Source organism: Phyllobates terribilis, unplaced genomic scaffold (assembly GCF_046119375.1).
Source record: "Phyllobates terribilis strain yellow unplaced genomic scaffold, ASM4611937v1 Scaffold_5__5_contigs__length_657084704, whole genome shotgun sequence".
In the NCBI taxonomy this organism is placed as follows: Eukaryota; Metazoa; Chordata; class Amphibia; order Anura; family Dendrobatidae; genus Phyllobates; species Phyllobates terribilis.
Window position 1 is genome coordinate 365,001,739 of NW_027362765.1, and position 24,054 is coordinate 365,025,792.

At 44.9% G+C, this 24,054-nt stretch overlaps 1 long non-coding RNA gene across 1 annotated transcript in view; it reads left to right on the forward strand.

Annotated features, from left to right (window-relative positions):
* Positions 1-2,211: 2,211 nt before the first annotated feature.
* The window catches only part of LOC141271179 (uncharacterized), a 70,699-nt gene continuing 48,856 nt past the window's right edge, over positions 2,212-24,054 (forward strand). The window contains exon 1 of the long non-coding RNA XR_012321857.1: positions 2,212-2,380. This is a non-coding gene — a long non-coding RNA (uncharacterized lncRNA). The remainder of the gene's footprint in view (positions 2,381-24,054) is intronic.

Below are 24,054 nucleotides of genomic sequence, written 5' to 3' on the forward strand. Positions count from 1 at the left end.
TATATCCCTAACGGGCTCCCTCTGCTGGTCTGAGGTGGTAGGGTGGAGGTGTGTGAATGTGTGAGGGCCTCTTGTGAAGTCCATCCATGCACCCTTCTGGGTTCTGTGGCACCAATGCGCAGCAGGGCGCCACAGATCCGTGTGACGGAGAAAACACAGTTTTAAATAGCTGGATTTTAGCGCTGTAATATGGAAAGGACCTGGCTGTATTCTGCAGTGCCAACAAGCAAATGGCGCAGAAAAAACGTGTTCTCTGGATTGCTTTTTAAGTAAATAATGAGGATTAAGAACCAAAAAAAAGTATTCCTGGCCCCTGAGACCTGGGCCTTTGTATAGAAATATCTAACAGCAGCAGAAGGCAGAAGTGGAATGGAGCCTCTTGTGCTATATGCACTGCAGTCTGCTATATACACTGCCTGCCTACCTATATACACTGCCTGCCTGATATCTTTGCAGATGGATTAGTCCTCAGAAGGACTATTTGTTGAGATGGATATCTGTCTCTAATATAGTCTGTACACCTACACTAACTAGAAACAAGCAAATCTCTCCCTGACACAGCAGCAGCTGTCTGATCCGGAGTGACTGTGACGAGCATGGCGGCGCCAAGTCTGATATAGACCTGATGACGCTGTGCGGCCAGTCAATCACTGTAATGCCACAACCAACATGGCTACGGCATTACAGTGCATGGCAGGCAATCCCTGCATGATCATTGTCTCTGTAAAGAGCGCCAGACGTGCAAGTACTCGGCGAGCTCCGAGAATCTGAATACTGAGATGGTCGGGAGAGTACCGAGTACTTGTGAGTATGCTCGCTCATCACTAGTAATGACTTATCTATCGCCAGCAGTGCAGAGGGGCACATGGCCGACGCTCAGCGCGCTCCTATGATCTGCACCTGTCACACTATTCTTATAATGCAAAAGAAACGCAGCAAAAAGCTGCAGCTGTGCTCAGTGTCAGACTGAAGAACATTGTGCCCACCAGAGGATTTGTTTCTGAGGGCTAACCTTTCTCTCCCACTCAAGAGCTTCATAGCAGCTGCAAAGTTAGCGCTATCATGAACTCTCCTGAAGGAGAAGCCAGGGCCCACCGGAGGATTCTCCAGTTCTCTGTTGGGCCAGTCCAACCCTGATTGTGGTTATCCTGCAGCAAGGATGATCCTAATGAATGTCCAGTCAAAGACAGGATTTGAGTTCGGGCAGAATCTGGGCTGGATTTAATTCATTTGGCAATTGGTAATTGTAATAAGACTTAAAGGGGGTCTTCATGCTTGCTTCCTCCTTGCCGGGGGGCGGTGCACTCCTGATAACTGACAGTTCGGACCAGCAGCATGGCCGAGCTGTTGCTCTGTGCTGTGCTCTCTCCCATGCTGAAAGCAAAGGTAGGATTATCTCTGCAGCATTGGAGGAGAACAAACGCACGATTCTTGCAATCCTTGCAAACATTAGAGCAGTCTTTACAAACTCTATGGCAAAGAGCTTGGAAATGCTACACTCATTGACTAGGAGACCGGCTACCTCAGACTGAAAAAGTGGCCGGTCACCTAGGCAATGAGCAGCAAACTATAGAATGAAAAATCCCTCAGATCTTGTCAATGGACAGGAATTTTTTAAATTGCAATGTTGCTTGTTTGCAAGAAAAAGTTTCCAGTTTGTCAGGGAGCGCTTCCAGGTGATTCATTACTTACTCCAAATCTTTCAGGAATAATCCAGTTTATTTTTATATAAACAACGCGTTTCGGCTATACATAGCATTAGCCTTCATCAGGTGAAATCATAGTTGTCTTTAAAGAATACATTTATATAGCATAAAAAGAGGAGGAGGAACTAATCCAACCCCTCAATCAATTTTCATCAATTTAAAACACATGTGCACTTCCAAAAGGTATTAAGCAGTTAATTAAAAGTGAACTCTATATAGATTTAGAAAGGGGGGAGGGGGAAACAAAAACAAAAACAAAAAAAAAAATAAATAAATTTAAAAAAAAAAATAAATAAATAAAATAAAAATAAAAAACACCACTATATATTGTTTTTTCCTATTCAATAAATTTTTTTTTCCTCCTCTTTTTATGCTATATAAATGTATTCTTTAAAGACAACTATGATTTCACCTGATGAAGGCTAATGCTATGTATAGCCGAAACGCGTTGTTTATATAAAAATAAACTGGATTATTCCTGAAAGATTTGGAGTAAGTAATGAATCACCTGGAAGCGCTCCCTGACAAACTGGAAACTTTTTCTTGCACTTTCTGACGAGTCTCCTGCAAAGGAGCTCGTTTTACCTGTTTTTGAGCTGCAGGCCAGCAGATCCAGACAACTACTCCACTCCCTAAAGACAGGGATACATGCTGGATAACAAGACACCACAAAGGTGAGAGCAATTTTTAATTCTAATTCGATATTGTTAAAATATTACACTTAGATCTGCGCCCCCCTTTCTTTTCTCCTTTTCCCTTTTTTTTATTCATCCAATGTTGCTTGTTTGCACAACCCCTTCAACAATCGACTATGGCTGCGGTCCGGAGGAATACATGGAGTTGCATCCTGCACGGGGCGCTCATATAATCTGCTCCTGTCACACATTATTCATGTCCCTGGTATAGAGATAATATGCATGAAAAGTGCAGCCAGGTCCGCTATAAATATGGCGACATGACTATAATCAGCGATCAATAGGTGATATATAACCAATAACTGTCCGATCCATTGCTTGATTGCCTGCTGGACTCCATAGACACAATGGAGGTCTTGATACAGAAGAGAACAGATACCACAGTGCTTGTGTGATACTTATTGTTGGGGGTCTTAGGGCTGGACCTTAGGGTAGGACCCCACCAATCACATTAATTGATGTAAGGTTGTAGAAAATCCCTTTAAGTGCCATCTATGTGTATTAAATGTGTCTTGGTGAAACATGGTATGGCCAATGGCGATAAGCTCTGGGAATATAATGGAAGGTTATAGCGCCCTCTACAGCCATGAAACTCCGAGCCATAGACAGATACATCTTCCTTACAATGAATTACTTAAAGCCGCGGTGTTTCCTGAATACAGCCGGTCGTAAAATGATATTGCAGGTTACTCTGCAGCGAGGGCTGTAATCCGTTAAACGAGGACACATTTTATTAATGTCACTTTTTCTCGGAGCCGTTTCTGTAATTCTGCACTCGCTGGAAACACAATAATGAGACACCGGGTCAAATTGTTTACTGTGCAAGGGGTACAATAACAGCTATTGTTTCTCTGGTGTAAAATCACCGCCTCGCCATCTAATGATTTGCTATGCATAATTTAATTTCCTAATTTACTGATATGAGACTGCGGAAGAAGCCGGAACGCAAGAGCCCCCTATGGGGATATAAATTGTACGGGCGGCGGAGGGGTCGCTCCACACAGGTTCATTTTATTACAAGACAACAATGCGGCTCTATGTTATCGATACCAAAGAATTATCCTCAGGTCTCACTCCCTCCAGTGTTTAATATTGTATAGACTCATATAACATGTAATAATAACAAATAATCAACATCGATCCGCCAAAAAGATTATTAACAGAAAATGGGAAATAATGATTCATGTGTCAGCGGATCGTACGGAGCCAGAAAAAGAGGAAACAGTACAATGGAAGCAAGAAAGAAAAGCAACATAATAAGCTATCTGTAAGGCTATGTGCACACGATGCGGATTTAATCCATTTTTGCAGTGGATTTTCGATGCGAAAACGCATTAATATCGCTTGTAATAGGTCTGCCGTGTACTGCAATGCAAATCCGCATGTGCTGTGCAAGTCATGCGGTAATTTCCGCTGCAGATTCGCATTGCGGTAACAACCGCAGCAAGACCAATTCTAGTGAGATTCCGCTGCGAAATCACCGCCATTGACTTGCATTGGATCGCATAATATCCGCATGACTATGTGGCGCCCCTGAGGGTTCGGTTGCACAGAGGTACTGCACCTCACCCAGAGGTGTGGTGTCTCCCTTCTCTCAGGTAAGGAGGGAGTGCTTCACAGAACCCCAACACCTACATCCAACACTACACTACCCCAGGCCAGCAGGAGGGGCAAGACGCAATGTAGTTTTCTGCTGAGCCCTGACCCTTGTTGGGGTTGGGGAACCCAAAATTAGGGGGAACCAGTAGTGGGTGTGGGTGGAGGAAGTAGTTCATGGGAGCACTCATACAGTAAAGATATAAAATGGGGAAGCCATCTTGGGGTGGCAGACTAGTAGTTGGAGAACAATTTGGGAGCAGAGTCTCTCTAGGAGCTCTGCTCCACTTCAAGGGCCCAGGACTGGGGCTCAGGAGGGGAGCAGGGAGTAGGCTCCCTTCTACAGAAGGGATACTAAGGGGTACGACGAGTGCTGGTGTGGCGCCCCTGAGGGTTCGGTCGCCACAAGGGAGGATACTGCAGTCTGTCAGCAGGTGTAGTGTCTCCTCACCCAGGTAAGGATGGTGCACTGGTCAGGACCCTAATCTACATTCAACACTACACACACTCCTGACCTATGGGAGGCAATTATGCACCATAGTGGTGCCTCAGCAGGATCACGAGTGGGGGAACCAAAAGATAGGGGAACCATGTAGTGGGTGAAGGGTAGAACACAGTTTTAGTTTACACACATAATTTCATACATAATAGCCAGCCATCTTAAGCACAAGGTTCTTGCTTCTTGCTTCTTGGTTCTTGGTTCTTGGCTCCTGTTCTTTGATTGTGGTCTTTGCAGCTGACAGTGGCCTTGTGTAGGAGCCTGCAGTGTGCTGAAGATGCACGGTCCTCGTGCTCTGACCTTGACACGAGGAGCGGGTATGAGTTAACAGTGTCTCTACCCCGGTCAAGTTCCCTTGCTTAAGAAGGTCGGGAGCTATAGTGAAACAGCTCCACAAGCAAAAGGATCCCCGGGAGCACGGACAGAGCGGCGTACGCCACCTGTACTCTCCATTCAGGCCCTGCCAGAGGGACTCCTGCTGCAAGAGGGGTACCGGCCCCGACATCTGACTCTGCCACTTCACGTCTCTGTCAGAGAAGCCCAGTAGGCTACAGTGGATCCCGTCGGGTGACGGGCGGAACGGAATTGCCGCCTTACCCTATATCTGTGCATAGTCCAGAGGGAGACCCAGCCTTTGCACGCACACAGACAGGAGAGGTTCAAAGGGGACTGTTAGGAACACTCAGAGGGTCCTGATCGAGGTACCTGAATACCTTGGGTGCGCTGAGCCCTCATCCCTGGTGGCCGCAGTGATCCGTGAGGAGCTGGGAGAAGCCTTGCCGCTGCTTAAAAAACTGTGAGTAAAAGACCTGGAAGACTATCCCTATGGCCTCTGATTCCTTCATTTCTGCACTGCACCACACAGCACCTGAGTGACCCAGGACTACTCTCCCCATCCTCCTGTCACATCTGCCCTGAGGCCCTGCTCCGCCTGTGGGGAGTTATAACATCTCCTGCTGCCACTACATCCCGCCTCAGAGGGCAGTTAGCAGCGCTGGTGGCCTTCACCAGACACCACAGGTGGCGTAGTCGATAAATACCACTCAACCCTGAAAGCCCTTACATCTTTTTTAATGTGACGGCCGTGAGCACGGGTCGGGCCCGGGCCACGGCTGCATCCCACCTCTCCATCACGGGGCCCGACACCGAGTCCCCCAACACCCAGGGTAAAACACAGGCTTTACGAGTAGAGGCGTCACACAGGCGGCACCCGTACAACCCGAACCTGCCAGGTGTCAGGAGGATCTAGGCCGCAAGAAGGGGACCGGCCCCTGGCCCAGTCGTGCAGCTTCAAGCCTCGGCTGGAAAAAACGGAGGCTTCTGACTTCTATAGCAGAAGCCAAACTCTCACTTCAATCCCAGTAAGGTCGAGCAGGTCTGTGCAACTCCGACGGACAGGGGGGACCTCGCAGCACCCGAATAGGATTCACAGTGAGAAGCGCAGGGCAGGAGGGAGTAAAGAGAGCGTGAAGTCGGTCTAGGAAGGTACATATGAAAGTGGGGTTCTGCCAGGTACATCTGAGCCGCCTGAGGAAGGACTGAACCCCTGCCCGGTGAACGCAGTGTGACGCGGGAGGCTTGCACCGGTACTGTGCACCTGAGAAACTTGAACAGAACTGTAAGTAAACTCGGATGACAGCACTGAGCTGCCTCCTCTCCTTCATTTCGCCGGTACCATTTCCCTCCCTGCACTACAACGCCCAGCGCACCTCCTCCATTTTCTCTACACTGCCCAGAGGCCTGCTCCACCTGTGGAGAGCCGTTCCATCTCAAGCTGCCTTATCACCTGCCTCAGAGGACTGTCGCAGCGCTGGTGATCCTCGCCAGACACCACAGGTGGCGTCACGACGATTTCCACAACCTATAATTTCCCTTTTCAGTGACCGCCCTGGGCCACGGACCGGGCCAGCCACCGTGATATCCCCCGGCAACCAGAGGCCTGGCTGCCGAGCACCCCACGGCCCTGGGGGCGCGTCAACTACATGTGCACATGCGTATCTTATGCGATTTAATGCGCGGATGGTATCCGAGTCTGGAGAAGAGGAGACTCTCATCTGACCCAGGTACCATCGTACCTACAAGTTAAAAAATAATTGTAAAGTTAAAAAATAAAAAAAAATAATCATACTCACCTCTCCGGCGCCCCCGGTGTCCTCCCGGTCTCCTCCATGCGATGATGCGCTCTCCTTGGCTCCCAGGGGTGATCTGCAAGGACCTTGGGTCACGTCATTTAGTCAGCTGATGGTCACGCGACCATCACCTGACCGCTGATGTCATGGAAGGTCCTCTTACATTACCGGTACCCGCCACGGAGCTAGCAGCAACGCCGGGAGCAGACCGAGACCGCTGGAAAGGTGAGTATAAGATTATTTTTTATTTTTTACGATCTAATTCTTTTTTTTTAACATTATGTTGGTCACACAATATAAATCCATGCCGGTTGCATGGATTTATATAGTGTGACCAACTTTCAAGCACTTTTCCAAGTGATGCTAAAATCTCTTGACAAACGCTTGTCCCTGCCAGAAAAAACGAATATACAATCCGCATGTACAATCCGCATGTACAATCCGCATGCGTTTTTTCTGCCAGGGAGATGCAGAAACGCTCAGGAAAAATCCAGAGCATTTCTGCTTCATGGGCACATAGCCTAAAACTCACATTAACCTGTGGAGCAGTATTATAGTAGTTATATTCTTGTACATAGGGGCAGTATTATAGTAGTTATATTCTTGTACATAGGGGGCAGTATTATAGTAGTTATATTCTTGTACATAGGGGCAGTATTATAGTAGTTTTATTCTTGTACATAGAAGCAGTATTACAGTAGTTATATTCTTGTACATAGGGGCAGTATTATAGTAGTTATATTCTTGTATTTAGGAGCAGTATTATAGTAGTTATATTCTTGTACATAGGAGCAGTATTATAGTAGTTATATTCTTGTATATAGGAGCAGTATTATAGTAGTTATATTCTTGTACATAGGAGCAGTATTATAGTAGTTATATTCTTGTACATATGGGGCAGTATTATAGTAGTTATATTCTTGTACATATGGGACAGTATTATAGTAGTTATATTCTTGTACATAGGGGCAGTATTATAGTAGTTATATTCTTGTATTTAGGAGCAGTATTATAGTAGTTATATTCTTGTACATAGGAGCAGTATTATAGCAGTTATATTCTTGTACATAGGGGACTGTATTATAGTAGTTATATTCTTGTATTTAGGAGCAGTATTATAGTAGTTATATTCTTGTACATAGGGGGCAGTATTATAGTAGTTATAGTCTTGTACATAGGGGCAGCATTATAGTAGTTATATTATTGTACATAGGGGCAGTATTATAGTAGTTATATTCTTGTGCATAGGGGACAGTATTATAGTAGTGATATTCTTGTACATAGGGGGCAGTATTATAGTAGTTATATTCTTGTACATAGGAGCAGTATTATAGTAGTTATATTCTTGTACAAAGGAGGCAGTATTATAGTAGTTATATTCTTGCACATAGGGGCAGTATTATAGTAGTTATATTCTTGTACATAGGAGCAGTATTATAGCAGTTATATTCTTGTACATAGGGGCAGTATTATAGTAGTTTTATTCTTGTACATAGGGGACAATATTATAGTAGTTATATTCTTGCACATAGGAGCAGTATTATAGTAGTTATATTCTTGTACATAGGAGGCTGTATTGTAGTAGTTATATTCTTGTACATAGGGACAGTATTATAGTAGTTATATTCTTGTACATAGGAGCAGTGTTATAGTAGTTATATTCTTGTACATAGGAGCAGTATTATAGTAGTTATATTCTTGTACATAGGGGGCAGCATTATAGTAGTTATATTCTTGTACATAGGGAGCAGTATTATAGTAGTTATATTCTTGTACATAGGAGCAGTATTATAGTAATTATATTCTTGTACATAGGGGCAGTATTATAGTAATTATATTCTTGTACATAGGGAGCAGTATTATAGTAGTTATATTCTTGTACATATGAGCAGTATTATAGTAGTTATATTCTTTTACATAGGGGCAGTATTATAGTAGTTATATTCTTGTACATAGGAGCAGTATTATAGTAGTTATGTTCTTGTACGTAGGAGCAGTATTATAGTAGTTATATTCTTGTATATAGGGGCAGCATTATAGTAGTTATATTCTTGTACATAGGAGCAGTATTATAGTAGTTATATTCTTGTACATAGGAGCAGTATTATAGTAGTTATATTCTTGTACATAGGGGGCAGTATTATAGTAGTTATATTCTTGTACATAGGAGCAGTATTATAGTAGTTATATTCTTGTACATAGGGGCAGTATTATAGTAGTTATATTCTTGTACATAGGAGCAGTATTATAGTATTTATATTCTCGTACATAGGGGCAGTATTATAGTAGTTATATTCTTGTACATAGGGGCAGTATTATAGTAGCTATATTCTTGTACATAGGGGCAGTATTATAGTAGTTATATTCTTGTACATAGGGGCAGTATTATAGTAGTTATATTCTTGTACATAGGGGCAGTATTATAGTAGTTATATTCTTGTACATAGGGAGCAGTATTATAGTAGTTATATTCTTGCACATAGGAGCTGTATTATAGTAGTTATATTCTTGTACATAGGGGCAGTATTATAGTAGTTATATTCTTGCACATAGGTGCAGTATTATAGTAGTTATATTCTTTTACATAGGGGCAGTATTATAGTAGTTATATTCTTGTACATAGGAGCAGTATTATAGTAGTTATGTTCTTGTACGTAGGAGCAGTATTATAGTAGTTATATTCTTGTATATAGGGGCAGCATTATAGTAGTTATATTCTTGTACATAGGAGCAGTATTATAGTAGTTATATTCTTGTACATAGGAGCAGTATTATAGTAGTTATATTCTTGTACATAGGGGCAGTATTATAGTAGTTATATTCTTGTACATAGGAGCAGTATTATAGTATTTATATTCTCGTACATAGGGGCAGTATTATAGTAGTTATATTCTTGTACATAGGGGCAGTATTATAGTAGCTATATTCTTGTACATAGGGGCAGTATTATAGTAGTTATATTCTTGTACATAGGGGCAGTATTATAGTAGTTATATTCTTGTACATAGGGGCAGTATTATAGTAGTTATATTCTTGTACATAGGGAGCAGTATTATAGTAGTTATATTCTTGCACATAGGAGCTGTATTATAGTAGTTATATTCTTGTACATAGGGGCAGTATTATAGTAGTTATATTCTTGTACATAGGTGTAGTATTATAGTAGTTATATTCTTGTACATAGGGGCAGTATTATAGTAGTTATATTCTTGTACATAGGAGCAGTATTATAGTAGTTATATTTTTGTACATAGGAGCAGTATTATAGTAGTTATATTCTTGTACATAGGGGGCAGCATTATAGTAGTTATATTCTTGTACATAGGAGCAGTATTATAGTACTTATATTCTTGTACACAGGAGCAGTATTATAGTAGTTATATTCTTGTACATAGCGGCAGTATTACAGTAGTTATTTTCTTGTACATAGTGGGCAGTATTATAGTAGTTATATTCTTGTACATAGTGGGCAGTATTATAGTAGTTATATTCTTGTACATAGTGGGCAGTATTATAGTAGTTATATTCTTGTACATAGGGGGCAGTATTATAGTAGTTATATTCTTGTACATAGTGGGCAGTATTATAGTAGTTATATTCTTGTACATAGTGGGCAGTATTATAGTAGTTATATTCTTGTACATAGGGGGCAGTATTATAGTAGTTATATTCTTGTACATAGTGGGCAGTATTATAGTAGTTATATTCTTGTACATAGGGGGCAGTATTATAGTAGTTATATTCTTGTACATAGGGGCAGTATTATAGTAGTTATATTCTTGTACATAGTGGGCAGCATTATAGTAGTTATATTCTTGTACATAGCGGCAGTATTATAGTAGTTATATTCTTGTACATAGTGGTCAGTATTATAGTAGTTATATTCTTGTACATAGGGGGCAGTATTATAGTAGTTATATTCTTGTACATAGGGGCAGTACTATAGTAGTTATATTCTTGTACATAGGGGGCAGTATTATAGTAGTTATATTCTTGTACATAGGGGTCAGCATTGTCTGTGATACTTTAAGTATATTCATTTCTTGCCCACAGATGTTGTTACAGTCCGTATATTGCCTGTGGCATTAGTACAGTCCACTTCCTCTTTGTGATCAATTTGATGTGTATAATAAGAAATTCTTGATTTTTATAACCCCTGACCGTTCATAGTCATCTCTTATTAAGCCCTTTTACAGTTATAGATAGAAATTTGTTAATTTTTTTGTTTTCTTATTTGGATCTCTGGCATTATTTAAGCTTCAGGTAAAGGAAATTTCCTGTAAGATCTTTTTGCGTCTGATGTTTCTACGTCTAAGACGACAGAAGATGGTATCTAATATTCTCATGTGGTGTTCGTGGCTCTGTACTAGAGTCTAAGTGCCTTCCATTTACAATATGGTCTTTCGATAAATGTAAGAGGCTTTCACTGCGCTGACATCCTCGCTGATGTTTAGATCGGATTGAGGAAATTGAATAAGCCTCTATAAAGAACAATCAATCTTCAAGGAGTATTTTATTTTGTGCTTCCAAATTGTGGCTAGATATAAAACCTTACTATGATAAAAGTGGATGAAAAAAACAATTGTGTATAAATTACAATGTATCAGTAAAGAAATGAACACAATGAAATAATAAATAAAAAGAGATGTGGACCACATCAAACACGAAGTTGCGCTGGTATTTTGCAGCTTTTAGCATTTCGGCCTGGATTAGGGTGGAAAGCGGCAAAGTCTTCCTTCTAATTCATGAAAAGTTGTATCATAAGTTGAACCAGAAATGTTACTCCGGTCCCTGAACCTCTTACTGAATTAGGTTTTTCTTTCTCCAGCAAACCCATCATTAAGAAATGAACTGTGCATTACAAGTCTGAATGAATTGTGATATTTAATTGTAAAGGGAACATTCACATTTTAGCACAATTTTTCGCATCTTCTGCATTGATTTTATATACTTTATATAAGTGATTTAGGATTGTCATTGCAGCAGAGCTAAATATGTCATTTCGCAGAATGCAGATGGGAGCAGTGAAATACAGCAATGCAGCAAGAAAAAAACAGGTCAATGATAAATTCATCTTTGCAACATTTGTAGCAGAGGTTGTCAGCGTATACAATGTTGTTAGAAACTGCTCTGCAATTTGACACCCGCATAATTACACTCAATTTCAATCATTCCAGGTATCCATGGCCGTAACTGGAAGTGTTGGGCGCCTTATAAAACTTTATGTCCCCTCCCCATACTATTCCCTAAAAGAAATTCTCCATATTAAAGTTACATTTTATTTTTTAAATTTTACTCACTTATATAGCGCCAACATATTCTGCAGCGCTTTACAGACATTATGGGCACTGTCCCCATTGGGGCTCACAATCCACATTCCCTATCAGTCTTTGGAGTGCGGGAGGAAACCAGAGAACCTGGAGGGAACCCACACAAACACGGGGAGAACATACAAACTCCTTGCAGGTGTTGTCCTTGGTGGGATTTGAACCCAGGACCCCAGCGCTGTGAGATTAAGTGCACACGTAGCGTTTTTGATGCATAATCGCAGCGGTTTTTCCATGCGGAAATACATAAAAAACACTTGGTAATCGGATTGCCAGCTAATGCAATGACAATCCTGATGTGCTGTGCACATGATGTGGAATTTTCCGCTCAGGATTGTCATTGCGTTTTAAAGCACAGCATGTCCTTTCTATGCAGCGTTTCTGCAGCGTTTCTCGCCCATTGACTTTAATTGAACTGCAGCAAATCTGCAGGTATAATATTTATACCTGCGGATTTGCTACGGTTCAATTAAAGTCAATGGGCCGCGCAGAGGCGTAGCTAGGGTTTTGGTTCAGGGGGGGCGAAATTTCTGAGTGGGCTCCTAACCAGGTAACCCTGATTACAGCTATGGTGGAGCACCCAGATAGTGGATGTAGGAGAACCTCAGCAGATGACCGCGCTGTTACTAAAAATAATCTCTATACAAAGACCAGCACTGACAATACGGCCATACTGTGACCATAGAGTGGTAGATGCCAGTCCTGCAGAACATGGAAGAGATTACAGTACAGTTATATATAGGGACTTACAGGTGACACTCTTTCTGATGGAGTCGTTCACTTTTCCTGTCTTTTCCATCTGGCCCAGACCGACATGACAACTTCTCCAGCCAGGACTCGTCTGCAGGGATTACAGCACAGACACAGGTAATGACTTTCAGCTGACGTTCTTTCTGATTGAGTATTTCACTTTTCTCGTGTTTTCCATCTTACCCAGACCGATATGACGACTTCTCCAGCTAGGACTTATCTAAAGGGATTACAACAAAGATGCATTTGACTTCTCACATTTCCAGCCCCGTCCCCATCTATTCCCAACCTGCACAAACTCCTCATCCTGCTGATACCCCAATACTGAGCCGCTGTTGCCGTATGTTTCCCTATTACTGATCCTATTAGTACCCCACATAACAATGCGCACCACTGTGCCCCCACACAATAATGCCTCTTACAAAGTAACATCCCCCCTTTGTGCTCTCTAGATGTAAAACTACCCCTATAAAATATTACTGCCCTGTGCAAGTGCCCAAGAAAACAGTGTCAACATTTTGCCCCTAGAAAGAAATAGTGCCCCTATAACAATAATGCTTCTTAAGTGCTCACTTAACATTTAATGTCCCCTGATTCCCCCATGTACAGTAATAATGGCCCATGAGTCCCCAGCATTGCTTGTGTGATCGGCCGGTCGTTGCTATTTGCATGTGTTGCTTAGACTCTCACGCCTCAATTCTCTTCTATTGAGAGAAGCCAAATCTATCTAGTCGACACATGCAAATAGCAAACATGGGGTCACACGACCGGCCGATCGCGCTGTTGATATTGGGGGCTCATGACTGACAGCAGGTGCAACACAGACAATAGAAGACATTGCAGAATAAGGCTATGTGCCCACGATGCAGAAATGCTGCAGATTTTTTCCTGAGCGTTTCTGCATCTCCCTGGCAGAAAAAACGCATGCGGATTGTACATGCGGATTGTACATGCGGATTGTACATGCGGATTGTACATGCGGATTGTACATGCGGATTGTACATGCGGATTGTACATGCGGATTGTACATGCGGATTGTGCATGCGTTTTTCCTGCCAGGGACAAGCGGATGTGAAGCGTTCTTCACTTGCATTTCCGCATGCGGGTTGACAAGCGATTTTAGCATCACTTGGAAAGTGCTTAACAACTTGGTCACACTATATAAATCCATGTAAATGGCATATATAGTGTGACCTTAGAATGTTTAAAGATAAAAAAATAAATCTATACTTACCTTCTGATGGCCCCCGGAGTCTTTATTCGATGCGTCCTGGCTTGCCGGCAGCTCGTGGTACACTGAAGGACCTGCCGACGTCAGCGGTCGCGTGACCCGTCACATAACTAAATGACGTCACTGCAGGTCCTTTTCAGACCATATCGAGCTGCCGACAAGCCGGAGACCAGGGGCCATCAGAAGGTAAATATAATATTTATTTTTTATTTTAGTCTTTTTTTTACAGGTACTATGGTACCCGGGTCCGGAGGAGAGTCTCCTGTCCTCCACACCCGGGTACCATCCGCGCATTGAATCACATGGTATCCGCATGTACAGATGCAGTGATGCGGATTCCATGTGTTTCAATGCAAGTCAATGGCGGTGAAAACACCGCGCTTCCACAAAATAAATAGTAGTGCTGCGTTTTTTTTTCGTAATGATAATCCGGATTAGCACATGCGGATTATCATTGGGGAACATGGCAGACCTTCTACCAAGCGTTTTTTTTTAAGCATTTCTGCAGCGAAATTGCCGCTGCGGAAATGCTTAAAAAACGCATAGTGGGCACACAGCCTAACAATAATCACATAAATCAGATACCAGGAGAGAGGTCCCTGCTGCTCGCAAGCTACAATCTATGAGGAAATAGGGGAGACATGAAAGGTGGATGGTAACAATTGCTTGTATTGTACGGTCAGCTATCAATGTAATAAAAAGGGTATTCACATAATGCTAAATGAACCAGTCACCAACCAGTAATAGAACAAATACAGACACAGTAGTCTTAAGTGATGGGGTGTGTGAACAGAAGATACGACGGACCTGATTTGGAAGGATGTTTTGTATATGGGAAAAAAAGGGATAGTTAGATAGGTGAGGGGAGGCGATAGGCCAGTCTAAAGAAATGCATTTTTAGAGCACGTGTCAGATGCAGAAGTAGTGCTGTTGCTTTAAAAGCATTCAGAAACTATTAGAAGTAACACAAGCACATGAGAAAGGAAGTGTTGTGCTCCAGAAGCATCCAGCAACTAGAGGGGTTAACACAGTCACAGGAGAAGGGGAGTGTTTTAGCAGAGTCCCAGGGGGATTGTGGGAAGTTGTTTACTGTCTAGTTGGAGCCGAAGAGAAAGGTGATGTGTGTGTTCTGCATCTCACAGAAGCGCCCCTGCAAGTGAAAAGGATTCAAGTCAGGAGTGAAGCTAAGCACAGGCCAGGTAGAGTTTCTGAACTCACAATGCAGAGTATTGTCAGGCAGAAAGATAAGGACAGGAAGAAATGGTGTCACAGGGATCATCTCCCTCAGCAAACCCTCCCCCCTCCTCCATCTCACTGTGCTGTAAAGAATGCTGTGTTCATTAATGTGCCTTTGCATTAGAACTGTGCTGTCCTGTACTACTGGGAAGACTGTGAACTGCTGTGCTGCTAAGGAAACTGTACTGTTTGTCACTGGAGCCTGTTGCTCATAAGACTTAACTTGCACTGGCTGTGCGGCTTCTTATTAAATGCTACTGTTCTACCGTTTATGAAGACTCTTGTCAAGTGTGTCTGGTCAGCAAGTGAAACAACCTACGTGTCTGTGCCTGAGGGTCAATACCCCATTGTGCCTGAGAGAAGCTACAGCATATGGTCTATGGTCGCCCTGAGTAATGGTTCCCCCAGGATTCCAAAGAATTCATGTAATCTGTCTCGCCCCTATCTGAACCTAGCGGTGTACGTGTAACACACTTAAAATTGTGGGTATTGGGGATTAATTGAAGTCCTGGGTGGTGCGTTCCAAAGAATTGGCGCAGCACGTGAGAAGTTTTGGAGACGGGAGTGGGAGAGCCGGATTATTGAGGATGTTAATCTTAGGACATTAGCAGAACGGAGGGCACGGGTAGGGTGGTAGACTGAGACGAGAGAGGAGATGTAGGGTGGTGCTGAAGCATGGAGCGCTTTGTGGGAGAGGGTGATGAGTTTATATTGAACTCTGTATTGGATGGGTAACCAGTGCAACGAATGGCACAGGGAAGAGGCATCGGTGTAGCGGTTGGCGAGGAATATGACCCTGGTTGCTGCATTTAGGACAGGTTGGAGAGGGGAGAGTTTAGTAAGAGGGAGACCGATTAGTAGAGAGTTGCAGTAGTCCAGACGAGAATGAATCAGTGCGACAGTCAGAGTTTTTGCAGAGTCAAAGGTAAGAAAAGGTCGGATCCTAGAAATGTTTTTCAGGTGTAGATGACATGAGCGGGTTAATGATTGGATATGGGGAGAGAAGGAAAGATCTGAATCAAATATAACCCCAAGACAGCGGGCTTGTTGTTGGGGAGTAATGGTGGAGCCACACACGGAGATGGCAATATCGGGCATAGGTAGATTAATGGAGGGAGGAAACACAAGAAGTTCAGTTTTTGATGGGTTCGGTTTCAGATAGAGGAAGGACATGATGTTAGAGACAGGGGAAAGACAATCACTGGTGTTTTGTAATAATTCAGGGGTGAGGTCAGGAGACGATGTGTATAATTGGATGTCATCAGCATAGAGATGGTACTGAAAACCAAATCTACTGATTGTTTGTCCAATTGGGGGCGGTATGTAAGGAGAAGAGGAGGGGGCCCAGGACTGATCCTTGAGGAACCCCGACAATAAGGGGAAAAGGAGAGGAAAAGGAGCCGGCAAAAGACACAGAGAAGGAGCGGTCAGTGATGTAGGAGGAGAACCAGGAGAGAACAGTGTCCTTGAGGCCAATAGATTGGAGCATAGTGAGGAGGAGCTGGTGATCCTCAGTGTCGAATGCTGCAGAGAGATCCAGGAGAATCAGCAGGGAATAGTGACCATTAGATTTAGCTGTTAGTAGATCATTAAAGACTTTGAGGGCAGATTCAGTGGAGTGTAGAGCAGAAACCGGATTGCAGAGGGTCAAGAAGAGAGCTATCTGAGAGATAGCGGATTAGACGAGAGTGGACCAAGCGTTCCAGGAGTTTAGAGATGAAGAGAATATTGGAAACAGGTCTGTAGTTGGCCGTGCAGTTCTGGCCGATCGATGGTTTTTTAAGTAAATGATGTATGCTGGAATTTTTAAATGAGGAGGGAAAGATACCGGATGAGAGAGAGAGATTAAATATTTTAGTTAGGTGAGTGGTGACAGCTGGAGAAAGGGACTGAAGGAGATGTGAGGGAATAGGGTCACTGTTGCAGGTGGTAGGGCGCGAAGATGCAAGGAGCCTGAGCACTTCTTCTTTCGTGACTGGTTCAAAGACAGAGAGTGAGCTAGATGTAATGGGAGAGGGAGGATCGTGCATGGTATTAGGGGATTGGGAGAAAATTTTCCGTCTGATATGGTCAATTTTTCTTTGAAATAATTAGCCAGATCGTCAGCGCTGAGATCAGTAGTCGGGGCTTTCACTCTTGGTTGGAGGAGGGAATGAAAAGTGTCAACGAGGCGGTTAGGATTTTTGGAAAGTGAGGTGATGAGGGTGTTGAAATAGGTTTGTTTGGAGAGGTGATTTAAGCATAAACTTATAATGGATGAAGTCTTCGGCCAGATTCGATTTTCTCCACAGACGTTCAGCACCTGGAACTGAAAACACGTAGAAGACGTGTTTGCAGTGTGTGCCAGGGTTGTCGCCGTCTGTGCCGAGTTGTTCTAAGTGTAGGAGGAGCAGCTTCATCCACAGCGCTCTGCAATGTTTCATTATAATGTTTCAGTGCAGAGTCAGGACATGGGAGGGAGGAGATCGGGGCCAATGATGACTGCAATTTCTCGTCAAGTTTCTGGGTGTTAATGGCACATATATTTCTATAGGTGTGGAAAGTGGGGGTGTCCTGAGTGGAGCGACAGTTACTGACGGAGAATGACAGAAGGTTGTGGTCAGAGAGTGGGAGAGGGGAGATAGTAAAATCATGCACTGTACAGAGCCGGGAAAAGATCGGGTCCACCGTATTTCCATCTTTGTGAGTAGGAGAGTTAGTAAGCTGTGAAAAGCTGAAGGAGGAGGTTAGAGATAAAATCCTACCATTGTGCGCACAGCACACTGTCAGGACTCTCTGGTGTGGTGAGCGGGTTGTCATGTGACCTCAAGTATGTGATTTCCATGCTCCTGGCCACATTCCACCTACACTGATCCCGGTCTCCCTCAATACACTTGTATTGAATGAGGCCGAGCAGTTGGAATGTGGCCAGGAGCATGGAAATCGCATACTCGCCGATGGCGAATCCTCACAGTGTGCGCAATGTGAGGATTCACAAGTCTGCAGCACATAGAGTCACGGCAGACTTGTACATTTACACCGGACAACCCCTTTATACACAGTGCAGCTCATGCCATGGTTACTGTATGGGGGCTTATTATACTAAGAGGCAGGGGCTTATTATAAGAACTAAGCTGTAAATACAATAAGCCTTCTATCTCCAGCCTCCCCAGATAGCAACTATGACATGAGATCGCACTTAAAGGAGTTGTCCAGTACTTTTTATTATGTCCTCAATGTATTCACCCTGTGCCCATAAGTCTTTTTGTAATTACCTTCTGCTGTCCTTCTTTCCTATGAGCTATTGTGGCGCCCCTGAGGGTTCAGTCGCCACAGGGGTACAGCACCTCACCCAGAGTTGTGGTGTCTCCTTCTCTCAGGTAAGGAGGGAGTGCTGCCCGGGACCCCAACACCTGCATCCAACACTACACTGCTCCAGGCCGGCTGGAAGGGCAAGATGCATGTGCGCAGCTGCTGAGCCCTGTCCCTGGCTGGAGTGGGGGGAACCCAGCGGTAGGGGGAACCAGTAGTGGGTGTGGGTGGAGGAAGCAGTTTGAGGGAGCACTATAGAGTGAGATATAAAAAGGGAAGCCATCTTAGGGTGGCAGATGAGTCAGTGGAGAACAGTCTGGGAGCAGAGTCTCTTTAGGAGCTCTGCTTCACAAGTAGGGCCCAGTCCTAGAGGCCCAGGTGGGGAGCAGAGGAGGAAGGCTCCGTTCTAAGAAGGGATCCTAGGGGGTACGGCGAGTGCAGGACGGCACCCGTACGCCCTGAATCTGTCAGAAGACAGAGGGATCGTAGGCTGCAAGAAGGGGACCGGCCCCTTGTCCAGCCTTGCTACTCTACGTCTCGGCTGGGAAAACCGGAGGCTTCTGGCTTATATAGTCAGTTGCTGAAGCCGCATTCTAATCCCCGTGAGGGTCAAGCAGGTCCGGGAACTCCGACGAGACAGGAGGGACTTCAGAGTACCCGAGCGGGATTGAGAGTGGGAAGCGCAGGGCAGGAGGGAGAAAGACCCAGCGTGAAGACGGTCTAGCTAGGAACACAAGAAAGTGGGGTTCTGCCAGGTACTCCTAACCTGCCTGGGGAAGAGCTGAACCCCTGCCTGGTGAATGCAGCGCGACGTGGGAGGCCGACACCTATATAGTGCACCAGTGGAACTGTCATAAGAACTGTGAGTAAAATCTCGGATAACTGCACCGCACTGCCTCCGTCCCTTCTTTCATCTGCGCCATCTCTCCCTCCCGGCACTACAGCGCCCAGAGCAACCTACACATCCTACACTGCCCTGGAGCTAGCTCTACCTGTGGAGAGCCACACCATCCCTGCTGCCGTAACACCAGCTCCAGAGGAATGCTCCGCAGCGGCGGCACCCTTTAGCCGCAATCCACAGGTGGCGTCACGAACACTTTCCCAAATCCCCTATAAACTATTCCCCCTTTCACTGACTGCCCTGGGTCACGGACCGGGCCAGCTACCGTGATATCCCCCCAGCAACCAGAAGCCCGGCTGCCGAGTACCCCACGGCCCAGGAGGCGCGTCACTATCACTGGCCGCTCACAGGCATCACGTGACCCCCGACTGCAGCCGGCTCTGACATCTGCTGATGTCACGTCAAGTGAGGCGTGACATCAGTGCTGCGCTCCCCGCGGTGGATACTGGGCTGTGGGCAGGGTTACCCCGCTCGTTACACCCAGCATCCATAGCGGTAACCCCGCCCATACCCCCTAAATCAAGGGGGACCGCGTCACTGATGTCACGCCTCACGTGATGTGACATCAGTGGATATCAGAGGCGGCTGCAGCTGGGGGTCATGTGATGCCTGTGAGCTGCCAGCGATAGCGCCGCTCGCAGGAAAGAAGGACAGCAGAAGGTAATTACAAAAAGACTTATGGGCACAGGGTGAATACATTGGGGACATAATAAAAAGTACTGGACAACTCCTTTAATCTCAGCACACAAGTCCCCCAGCGCCACCCCCACTACCCCAAATCAACTCCCCCTCTTACCCTCACATTTACCCCACTCCCACAGTAAAATCATATGCTGGAGCTAACTGCAGCATTGCCAGCCTGTAGAAGAACATCAGGTTAGCAGGCAATAGCAGTGCTCCAGCCCGCACCGTGCGCTACTTCGCTGCACTGAGACTCTGCAATTGGCTGCTGTGCAGCATGCAGAGTCTCAGCTCAGAGTCAGACAGAGAACTGCGGCATGCATGTGTGCAGTGTGCGCCATTCTGACACATCAGAGAGCTGCAGCCAGCTGCTACTTAATGACAGAAGCGGTCGTGGCTCCAGGTGGACCCCTCCATGTGTCAGGGCCCATCAATAAGACCCTTTCATTACCAAACCTAATTAAAGTATGCAGTTTTGCCGCATTTTTGCTGCGATTTTGATGCGTTTTTGGAAGCGTTTTTTTAAGCGTTATTTGAAGCGTTTTTGTACATCAATGAATGCTTTTTGGAGCTAAATAAAGTTATTTTGGTGGGACATTGCTTTAACCCTTGGATTACCATCAGAACTTGGGTGAGAATATTGGTTAATTTAAATGATTAAAGAATGTGTGTGTTGTATTTCAAATAAAGTGTTTACTCTGTGTCTGTGTGTTTATTTAACTCTTTACTTTACTTTAATTAGGTTTGGTGATGAAAGGGTGTGATTGACACCTTGTCATCACCAAACAAAAGAGCTAGGTGTCAGCTAATCCCATTCACCTAATCTTCATTAGCATTCCCATTCATGTAATTTGTGGTGCAGCTGTGAGCTGCTATTTTTAGTCTAGGAAGGTGACTTTAGGCTAACATGGTCCCAGGCTTTAATAACAGCTCACAGCTGTTTCGTTAGCCGCTACGTCCCCATGAACAGCAACAAACAGCGCTTTGGACGCAGTATATTTTTGCCGCGTCCAAAACGCTGTTTTCTAATGCCGCACTTTTGTTGTTGGTACATGTGAATCCACTGCATATAATGACACTTCAAAATCTGCTGTGGAGACTAGTGTGTCCGCTACAGAAATTGAGATGTTGCGGGTGAGTTTGGTTACGTGGCCACGATCAGGAGCTGCTGCAGGTTTGACGTCGCATGTTTATACAGCATCAAACCGCAGCTTCCAAATGTTACAGCATAGTGGATTGGATTTCTAGAAATCCCATGACCACTATGCATGCATCAGAGGCTGCGAATCACCCATGGACACTGACATGCGGCGCATCTTTCAGGACCGCAGCATGTCAAATTCTCTTCCGGAGTCGCTAGTCTCCGCAACAGAAATTTGACCACTAGAAAGTATTGAATGCGATAAATCCGCATGGTTCAGTGAGCACATGCGGATTTACCTGCGTTCAATAGAATGCAATGTTTTGGACGCAGCAAAAATATGCGTCCAAAGCGCTGCTATGTCCGGATCATGGTACAGAGCCTAAAATTAAAAAAAAAAATGGCGTGGGCTCCCGCACCATTTTTATAACCAGCAGAGGGAAAGCCAACCGCTGGGGGCTGATATTAGTAGCCAGGGAAGGGGCCTTTAGCCAACAATTTTCCCTGGCTATTAATATCAGCCCACAGCTGTTTGTTTAGCCTTTACTGGCTAGATTACAGGGGGACCCCAGAAAAAAATTGATGTAGGATCCCCCTATAAAATCTAACCTGAAAAGGCTAAACAGACAGCTGCGGGCTGATATTAATAGCCAGGTAAGGGGCCATGGATACTAGCCCCCTCCGCGGCTAATAATATCACCCCTCACCAGTCTCAGAAATGGCGCATCCATAAGATGCGCCACATCTAGCGCTTAGCCTCCGCTCTTCCCACTGCCCTGTAGCAGTGGTGAGTGGGTAATGGGGTTGGAGTTCACATCAGCATTTTTTTTGTCGGCTGACATGAAGCCCAGGTTAGTAATGGAGGGCGTCTATAAGACGGCCCCATTACTTACCGCATAGTAAAGTTGTCGCCGCTTTTTCAATAAATACACGGCCAGTATTTTAATGAAATAAAAAACACACAGTTTTAAAAAACTTTTTTATTGTACACTCAGTTCCCGAAGCCCTCAATCTTCTGTAAAAAAAAAAAGTAAAATAAAAAACAACCATATCCCTCACCTGTCTGCTGACACGACGTAGTCCATGATTACCACCATCACGATTGTCCCTCGGCCATCCGGGTCACCTCTACAGCAGTGACATCAGCACTGGGAAACTCGAGCATTTTTCAGTCGGCTACCCCTGGCGGTCTGCAGAGGGCCTAAAAATTGGCCAAATCGATGGGAACAGTGCTCAAATGAGATGGGAACAGCATGGGGAAGACCCCTGGAAGCATCTCTGACTCCTGGGTCACTGCTGTCAACAACGTTGTCAGAGAATTATGCCACTTTTACGGACTCACAATAAAACATACAAAATCAAAACCAAAATGGATTTTCCTGGGAAATATATTAAGGAACATCCTTTGTATATAAGGCAAAATAAATAACCCAAACCAAAAATATTCCTCCACACCTTGGGCTGTGTTCACACGTAGCGTTTTTGATGCGTTTTTTCCCTTTTGCATTGCTTTCAACCGTGACAAATGCATTCACTGGGAAATGTCATTTTAACATTTTATAACCTTATTTGGCCATGTGGTGTGTGACACATCATCAGACACATGCATACAGTGCTGAAAAGACATGGGAACAGCATGGGGAAGACCTCTGGAAGCATTTCTGACTCCCAGGTCACTGCCTTAAAGTGTGTCTATCATAAGTGATCCTTGGCGCATGACGAAGATGCCTCCTGCCATGTACCTGTCGTTGCAGACTTGCAACAATCACCGTCCACATCCTTGTCCCACTGCAGCGTTCAGTTGCCCCTACCCCATTCCTTGGAATGCAAGCGCAAGTATGTAGCCAGCCACCCACCCACGCACAGGCTGCAATACTATAATGCCAATTTTTTGACAGCTGCTTGCACTTGAAATGTGGCCTTTTAGGTTCGTGGAGACAGAAGCTTTTCATAACCTCATGCTGGCAGCGGCCGGGTGTCCATACTTGGTCCCCAGCCGCCACTATTTCTCCCGGTATCGTCTCCGCCTTTCATAAGCACGGGTCCCACAACATTACCCGTGCCCTCCCCAGTGCACTTACTGGGAAGGACCGCCTAACCACAAACACGTGGACAGGTGAATGTGGCCAGGGACGGTACGGAGCCAGTCCACAGCTTTTTTTGCTGAGAGTTGTATTTAGCTTGGTGAAAGGACTGGCATAGAGGGAAACCCTATCTACCCTGGGTGCCATTTCTCCCAGGAAGTACTCTAATGCAGCTTGTCGCAGAAGCAATGGCAGCCCATCCAACATCAACTCGCACTTGTTGGTGGCTTTGACACACAATCATCTTTCTTTGCGCATTTAATTTTATGAATACAGAGTTGGACAATGGCCTGATTTGCAATGCAGTTTAAGAAATAACATGCATAAGCATGGCCGATCCACATTAAAAAAGCAGCCATAGAGTGCCCGGGAACCTTCCCCCACACTTTTCTTAGCCAGGGCTGCTTCTCGGCAGGGATGGACGGGCCCACCCGAGAACCGGAGACTCCTCCGGTGGGCCCTGGCTTCTCCTTCAGGAGAGTTCATAGTGCCGAGATGGGGCCATGATGATGATAGAGGCCACCATCTGCTTAGTTTTCTGTTACTTGGAATGCAAGCGCAAGTATGCAGCCAGCCAGCCACCCACCCACAGGCCACAACACTAAACTGCCAGATTTCTGGGCCGCTGCTTGCACTTGAAATATGGCCTTTTAGTGTCATGGAGGCGGAAGCTTTCACAACCTCATGCCGGCGGCGGCCGGGTGTCCATACTCTGTCCCCAGCCGCCACTGTTTCTCCCGGTGTCGTCTCCGCCTTCCACAAGCACGGGTCCCACAACATTACCCAT